This window comes from Myotis myotis, unplaced genomic scaffold (genome assembly GCF_014108235.1).
Source record: "Myotis myotis isolate mMyoMyo1 unplaced genomic scaffold, mMyoMyo1.p scaffold_m19_p_5, whole genome shotgun sequence".
Lineage (NCBI taxonomy): Eukaryota > Metazoa > Chordata > Mammalia > Chiroptera > Vespertilionidae > Myotis > Myotis myotis.
This window is the reverse complement of record NW_023416357.1, coordinates 14,935,679-14,943,952: the sequence shown is the minus strand read 5'-3', so window position 1 is coordinate 14,943,952 and position 8,274 is coordinate 14,935,679. Positions and strand designations below refer to the sequence as shown.

Sequence of the window (8,274 nt, the reverse complement as noted above, 5' to 3'; positions counted from 1 at the left end):
CCACTTGGGAAATGTGTAAGTTCTGAGCCACAAGAAATAAATTTGTCTAGTACATGAAGTTCACTGTGGTGGGAATTTACTTGTCATCTACACTATATTTATTTTCATAAGGTGGATGAAGAGATAAGTGATAATCTTTGACAATTTTTTGGTTGTTCACCCCAGAGTTTCATAGATCTTTGATTTTAGCCATGTCTGCTTTATTTAGAGTAACATTTTTATTAACACTATTTGGAGTGCTTGAAGGAGGATATTGAATTATAAAAATTTTCAAGGATATTTTCTTAATTTAAAATTAGTGAGCTTGCATGTATCACCGTATTTCCCCAAAGACCAGCCACATTTAATTTTACTTTACTCTTAGTTATATTTTAAGTCTAAAATTTGGATGAATGATCTAACTTAACAGTCAAGTTTAGGTGAAATGTCCTAAATTTATTCTTACTCCTTGGTTTCTTAGAAATAGAATCTAAGGTAAAGTACTACTGCATTACTGGGGAGATGCAACCCCAAGGTGGTGAGTGTGAGGTAAAAGGTAAGCACAGGTGTGGTTTTTTTTTTTGTCTTACCAAACCAGCTGTTGCATCACAGAGCTGTGAAAAGACACAGCTAGGACCATGGGTGCAGCTGTCCCCTCAGCACAGGGAGGACAAAGAAACCTATATGGACAGAGCCATCCATGGTGGAGTGCTTCCTGTTCGGGTCCCTCCTGTTTCCTGTTCACTGTTGCTCAAAGTTCATTCCACAGAGAGATAAATTCTTTGTATTTTTAGGTTATGTCATTCAGCTTTGCTTGTGGTCATTAAAGATATCAAATTCTGTAGGGTGGTGTTCTAGTCATTTCCTTGTTTGTACAAGCAGTATATCACCAGTTGGCCTAACCTGAGCCATGAAATTTGAATTCCAGAAGTATAGGAAGGAGCCACACACCTCAACTAAGACTGATGGCCAGGCTATTGGTGGTAACTAAGAACAAAAGACAGCTCAGCTCTAAGGAGGGTCCAGGAGCCAGGAAATGCACATAAAATTAGTGTCTAATAAAGATGATGACTCAAAACTCTCTCCTTGCAAGTTTATAGAGAGGGTAAGAGAAAAGAATGCTTCTGCACAGAAAATGTATCAGTCATAAACAAGTTGCCATGAATACGTCATCACAGATTATATATATACTAGAGGCCCAGTGCACAAAAATTTGTGCACTCAGGTGGGGGTGGGGGAGGGTCCCTCAGCCCGGCCTGTGCCCTCTCGCAGTCTGGGACCCCTCGGGGGATGACCATCTGCTGGCTTAAGCCTGCTCTCCAGGGGATTGGGCCTAAGCTGGCAATAAGACATCCCTCTGGCAGCCCGGCAGCCCTCTGGGGATGCCTACGTGCCAGCAGGGAGCAGACCTAAGCTGTAGTCGGACATCCTTAGCGCTGCTGAGGAGGCAGGAGAGGCTCCCACCACCACCGCTGTACTGGCAGCCATCAGCCTGGCTTGTGGTTGAGCAGAGCTCCCCCCTGTGAGAGCGCACTGACCACCAGAGGGCAGCTCCTGCATTGAGCGTCTGCTCCCTGGTGGTCAGTGTGTGTCATAGTGACCAGTCATTCCCAGTCCTGCTGTTAGGGTCAGTTTGCATATTACCCTTTTACTATATAGGATAGAGGCCTGGTTCACGGGTGGGGTCCGGCTGGTTTGCCCTGAAGGGTGATCCGGATCAGGGTGTGGGTCCCGCTTGGGTGCTTGGCCAGCCTGGATGAGGGACTGATGGCTGTTTGCAGATGGTCACACCCCCTTCAGGGTGGGGGTCCCCACTGGGGTTCCTTGCCAGGCTGGGCGAGGGGCTGAGGGCCGTTTTCAGGCTGGCAGGCAACTGAAACTCCCAGCCTGTTTTTTTTTTTTGTTTTTTTTTTATTCTGGGGTTTATTTACCTTCTATAGCTATCACTGGAGCTGAGAGCCGGCTGAGAGCTGGCTCCAGCTTGAGGCTTAGGCCGGCTGAAAGCAGGTATCTGGGTTTGTTTAGCTTCTATAATTGAAACTCTGTTGCCATCACTGGTGCTCTAAGCTCTGAGCCTGCTGGCAGCTGAAAGCAGGTTTCTGGGTTTGTTTAGCTTCTATAATTGCAACATTGTGGCATCTGGAGCTCAGAGCTGGGCCGCAGCAGGCAGGGAACCTTGGCTTCCTCCATCATTGGAGCAAGCAAGCCTCATGTTCGCTTCAGCTACCTGGCTGCCGGCCGCCATCTTGGTTGGCAGTGAATTTGCATATCACCCTGATTAGCCAATGGGAAGCATAGTGGAGGTATGGTTAATTACCATGTTTGTCAATTATTAGATAGGATATATATTTGAGATATAATTGGCATAAACATTATATTAGTTTCAGGTGTACAGCATAAAGATTTGATACACATATGTATTGTGAAATGACAATCACAATAAATCTAATTGACATCTGTCACCAAACATAGCTATAAATTTTTTTCTTGTGATGAGAACTTTTAAAATCTACTTTCTTAGCAACTTTCAAATACACAGTACAGTATTATTAACTATAGTCAGCATCTTCATAGATACTTTGACCTAGAAAAAAACATTGGAAGCTAAAATTTCTTCAGAATCCTTTTCTTTTTCGTTCTTTTTTGAACTCTGTGTATTCTTAGAGAAGTCTGGGCTATCCTTTGGTGGGGGGTCAACCCCCTGAAACACCCTCTGTGACTCTTCTGATGAACCTTTCTGTCTGCTTTCCTTTTTCAAGGGTTTTAAGAGACTCTAGGTATCTTGCCACTGGCTTCTTCTATAATAAATATAGAAAACTAGAAAAATGAGCAATCTGCAGTTTTCCAGTGATGAGTTATATAGGGAGGAACATTATTCTGAAAACTTTTTTACTGCTGCTTTGCTGAGCTTGAAGCATTATTTCCAGCAAAGTGTATGTCCCGACCCCAATTGCATTTCAGATTTTCTATTTTTCTTTGGTTGAGAAAGAGAACAGGATGTTTTGTTTTTAATGGACACACTAGGAACAGCCACACTGTGCATAGCTCTCCACATGACTATACGTTGTCACCTGGTTCAAGTGACGCCTTCAGAAATAAGCACTCAAAGCTTTGGCTAGAACCACTTGTCCAGCTTGGGCTTTGGACACTGAGCCCAGGCCTGACTTAGCCTGAGTCAAGGGGTTGGCACTCCTGATAAGGCCCTTCTGCTGAGGTTAATGTAATATTGGACAACCTGAATCTATTTTTGAGAATCTTTCCACAGTGCCCAGGAATCCTATCCCTCTTTACTTAATTAATTCAATCCTAAAACATTGTAATAAGCATCTTCTAATAGTAGATTATCTTTGAATTTGCCTCTCTGAATTGTACTTCTTGTATTCTTTGATTGAAAGAACTGGTTTCTAAACCTGAGTCTAAAATGGGCCTATGACTCCTCCATTCTGCTGGGCGCCTTCCATTCCTCAGTTGGCTGCTCCTTGTCAGGTCCTGCCTCCCAGCGATTGTCTTTGGAAATGTGCCACCTGGAATTCCAGGTGATCATTTGTGAACCAAAGCTATTGCTTGAAGTTGGTTGATGGCATCCTATGGCTCCCAAGTTACCTAGAAATAGCCAATAAGCGAGAGTTCCTTTTATTTCCTTGGTTTGTACTAGCTGTATCACTAGTGGTCTAAGCCATATGGCTTGAATTCTGAGATATACATCTTATCATATTTAAAAGTCAATGTAGGGTAATATTTATCCTATATCATCCTGAAAAAGGAGGTTTTTTACCTTCCTGAAAGGATAGACTAGTCTACAAATTGTTGTCCAGCTTGACAGAAATCAATGAAATCTCCCACTCAAAATTCACATTTCACCCAGCCACATGACAAAGCAAATAAATAAAAGCAAATAAATAAAAGCCTATTCAATTCTGCAAGTGCTTTGAGAGTTCTGTCTTGAAAGAAAAATAAAAGTAGAATGCTTTAAAATTCATTAGGATACTTCAATCTAGGGTAGTTCATGGTTTTATCATGGAGATTTCAGTTATCCTACAGTGAGTAGCTGAAAATTGTGTCATACTAGTAGTGTGTATAAAAGAGTAAGTAGTTTTGTTTAATTGGAGATTCCGCTAATATTAGTCTACCATTTGGAGTGTGCTTTACTAAGTATTGTGGGGGAAATGAGAGAAAATATGGATGATATAAAGATGACTTGCACCATTCTTTGATCAGGCTTGTACTGCATAGCAATCTAGCAATCACTAATGGACAATGCATTGCCTTAATTTATTTATTAATTTATTTTCATCCAGATTTATTGAGATATAAGTAACATATCACATTGTATAAGTTTACAGTGTACAATGTGTTGATTTGATACACTTATATACAGATTGTGAAATGATGACTGTCATAGCCTTAGCCAACACCTTCATCACATCATATAATGACCTAGGTTTGTTAACCCATGTGCATGTCTTTTTAAAATATATATATTTTTATTGATTTCAGAGAGGAAGGGAGAGGGAGAGATCAATAATGAGAGAGAATCATTGATCAGCTGCCTCCTGCATGCCCTGCACTGGGGATCGAGCCTGCAACCTGGGCATATGCACCGACCAGGAATCAAACTGTGACCTCCTCATTCATAGGTTGATGCTCAGCCACTGAGCCATGCCAGTGGGGCCCTGTGCATGTCTTTTAATCAAGGATCTGGTGCACTGTGTCACCCTTTATCTGGTAAGGAAATCTCCAGTCCAGGCTCCACTTCCTACTTCCTTCCCTTCCTTCTCTTTCTGCTGTCCCTTGTCCTGACCTTCCTTGCCTTCCCCTCCCCTCTTCTCCTCTTTCCTTCTCTTGTCTCTCCTCCTTGTCCCTCCCTTTCTCAGCCTTCATCTCTCCCAGCCCCTCCATTTTTAAAATAGAGCTGGACCTTTACAGTGGGAAGGCTGGGGAGTATTGGGGGGGGTAGGTAAGAGATCAACTGAAGGAGTTGTATGTATGCATATAAGCATAACCAATGGACACAAGACACTGGGGGGTGGGGTGAGGGCATGTGTCGGGGGGTAGGGGAGGCCGGGAGAAGGTCAATGGGGAAAAATAAAGGAGACATATGTATGACTATATGTAATACTTTAAACAATAAAAATAAAATAAAATAAAATAAAACAGAGCTGGACTTAAAACAAAATGAAAAGAGGCACAGGTACAAATATTAGACTTTTCCTGGGAATGAGTGAAAAGATTCAGTTATGTCTTTAAGGAAGCTCTTAACAGTTTAACTTTATTCTCAATTTCATCCCTGTAACAAGAGACTATTCCCTAAGAGACTCATTGTAAAGTTTTATCTTATTTGACCAAGTCATTAGTTAATTAAATTTTATATTAAAAAGATAATCTGTGGCTTTAATTTTACTTAATCATGTGTTAATGGTTGATAGATTTTTGTGTCATATAAGTTAAAAACTTTATAGCTTCATAGTTCACATAATGTAATGAGATAAATACTGGAGTGATGAGGTTAATATAGGTTAATTAATATAGGTCAGGTTTGCTCTGATTTGTTTAATTCTGAAATAACCTGCAAACAATTGAATTTGTAGTATAGCACTTATTTTTTTGTTTCAGATTTATTTTAAAGAAATAAAACCTTAAAATACAGTTAAAAGACTGCTCTGTATTCTTTCACAACCCCCTATCTGCAGCAAGAATTACTCCCTTTAAAGTTGTGTGTATCTTTTCTAGCTATGTTGTGTTATTTTTACTATATACATATTTTTTTCATGGACAATGTATACAACTATTTTGTATGCTTTTAACCTTTACATAAATGTCATCATATTGTCTGAAATTTGTGTTTTCCAGACTACATTTGTATATATACTAGAGGCCTGGTGCACAAAATTCTTGCATGGGTAGGGTCACTAGGCCTGGCCCATGATCAGGGCTGATCAGGGCCTTCTGGCTGCTGGCCAGGGCCTTCCTTCTTCCACACCACCTCCTGGTGGTCAGTGCACGTTATAGCGAGCAATCGAACTCCTGGCCTCCCAGTCAAACTCCTGAGGGGACAATTTGCATATTAGGCTTTTATATATAGATATATATTTACATTTATATTTTTAAGAGCGGTCTATGTTAACATGTGGAGACCTAATTCTGTCATTTTTAATGCCTTGTAGTGTTCCTAAATGACTCTGATTTAATGAATGAGTTAAAAATTTTGAATTTACTTTAATTATTTATATATATTTATTATAAACTTTTCTGTTTGTCAATTTTGAGTGGTCCCACCTTATAAAAATGCAAACTTACTTTTTATGAAAACAATCAATAGTTAATACATATACCTAAATATTTAACAGTCATTGTGAACCTTCTGGCTTCACTTCTCTTTTCCTTGAAGTAAATCCGTGAGTGTGTAATTATTTCAGTGAGTACCTGGGATGGTAAGCTCTTGTACTCTTATAGCTGGAGGAGCTCAAGATGTAATTGAGGCTTCCTGGTTTCCATGAAACAGATCATTGGTTTAGGTTGTCCTCATGTTCCAAGCAGTTCATTCCTGATACTAACTCTAAAGGTAAAAATGATGCAAGTTGAATCAGATGTGTCCATAGAAACAATGGGGAAATAAAGGGTTATCATCCCAATGGAAAGCCTGACACTTAACTGTTAGGAAATGACCATAAACCCTGGCTTGAATAAACATGTCTTTTTTTGTGTGTGTGTGAGCATATTTAGATTATTTCTATCACAGCTGGACTTTTATCTCATCTCTTTTAATTAACTATTGACAAGGCCTCCTGATTATTCCCCACTCCACTTTTATCTGTTTCCTATAGTTCACTTCATTTTCTTGCCAGGTCATTTTTTCTTTTCTAAGAGGAAATCTCATTATACCATTGGCTTGATTCCTCAGACATCTTTCAGGAATCCCAAGAAACTTCAGGATAAAACCAAGCCTTTGGCTCCATCATGTTCTAGTCCAGCCGTGGGCAAACTACGGCCCGCGGGCCGGATCCGGCCCGTTTGAAATGAATAAAACTAAAAAAAAAAAAAGACCGTACCCTTTTATGTAATGATGTTTACTTTGAATTTATATTAGTTCACAAAACACTCCATCCATGCTTTTGTTCCGGCCCTCTGGTCCAGTTTAAGAACCCATTGTGGCCCTCGAGTCAAAAAGTTTGCCCACCCCTGGTCTAGTCCCTACATACCTTCATATCTATCCTAACATTTCTCACTTCCACCCATCGCCCCTACCTGTACCTACCACACCTCCAGACTTCTGCCTTTTGGACACACTACAATTTCATCCCAAGTCTTCCTAACCTGGCAGATGCCTCTGCCTAGAAGACATGGGTCCTCATTTTTCCTTTTGGAAAACTAATCCTGAAACTGATCACATACCAGCATCTGAGTTTATGCAGCTCTGATGCTACCCATGCTGGATGATAGCTCTCTGTTAGCCCTTACCCCTCAAGGCACATAGTCTTGTTTTGTCTTCCCCACCAAACTGAGAATATTTTAAAGTCAGCTCTGGACTGTGTCCTATTCATCTTTCAATCTCTGGCAATTAATATTAACAGACAATTAATGAATAATAATAATTATTATTAAATAAACACCTGTAAATGTTTATTGAATTGATAAGCAATCTGCTAGTAGAAATCAAACCTTACTATTATGTTGTGTTTATCACACAAAATCTAGTTGATGGTTCAGAATAATCCTTCACGTTGCTTCTTGAGTGAATGCCCTGTGGTTCATGGCGAGTTGACTTGCAATGAGTGTCAGGGTATCCCTCCTCTATTACTTTTTCATCTTTCTCTCCTTGTCCCATTTCTCCTGTCCTTTTGGTTCCCATGATCTTCTTGGCATTTAAAAATAAACTCCTTGTGCTCTCTTCGGCAGCACATATACTAAAATGGGAACGATACAGAGATTAACATGGCCCCTGCGCAAGGATGACATGCAAATTTGTGAAGCGTTCCATATTTTTTTAAAAATAAACAAACAAAAAACCCCCCTCATTTTTCTCATGCTTTTTTTTTTTTTTTTTTTTTCGTGTCCTCTGGTTCTGGCTATCCATTTCCACCTGGATTTAGATATTATCTCTCCATCTTTATGCAAACACATCCCAAACTATGCATTTTGCTGTAAAGATAATTTCCCTAGGTTACTGAAAAATGAAGCTGAATGATCTAAAGTATCATTAATGCTCAGCATGGCACACCAATATTGCATCATGCTCAGTTACCAAACAGTACTTTATTGCAGATTTTATATTTTAGTCATTGTTTACCCATTTGT

At 40.0% G+C, this 8,274-nt stretch overlaps 1 non-coding gene across 1 annotated transcript; it reads left to right on the top strand.

Moving 5' to 3' along the window:
• Nucleotides 1–7,859: 7,859 nt before the first annotated feature.
• LOC118657126 lies at nucleotides 7,860–7,963 on the top strand. Its single transcript, XR_004967865.1, has one exon. It is a non-coding gene; the product is annotated as a U6 spliceosomal RNA (small nuclear RNA).
• Nucleotides 7,964–8,274: the final 311 nt, after the last annotated feature.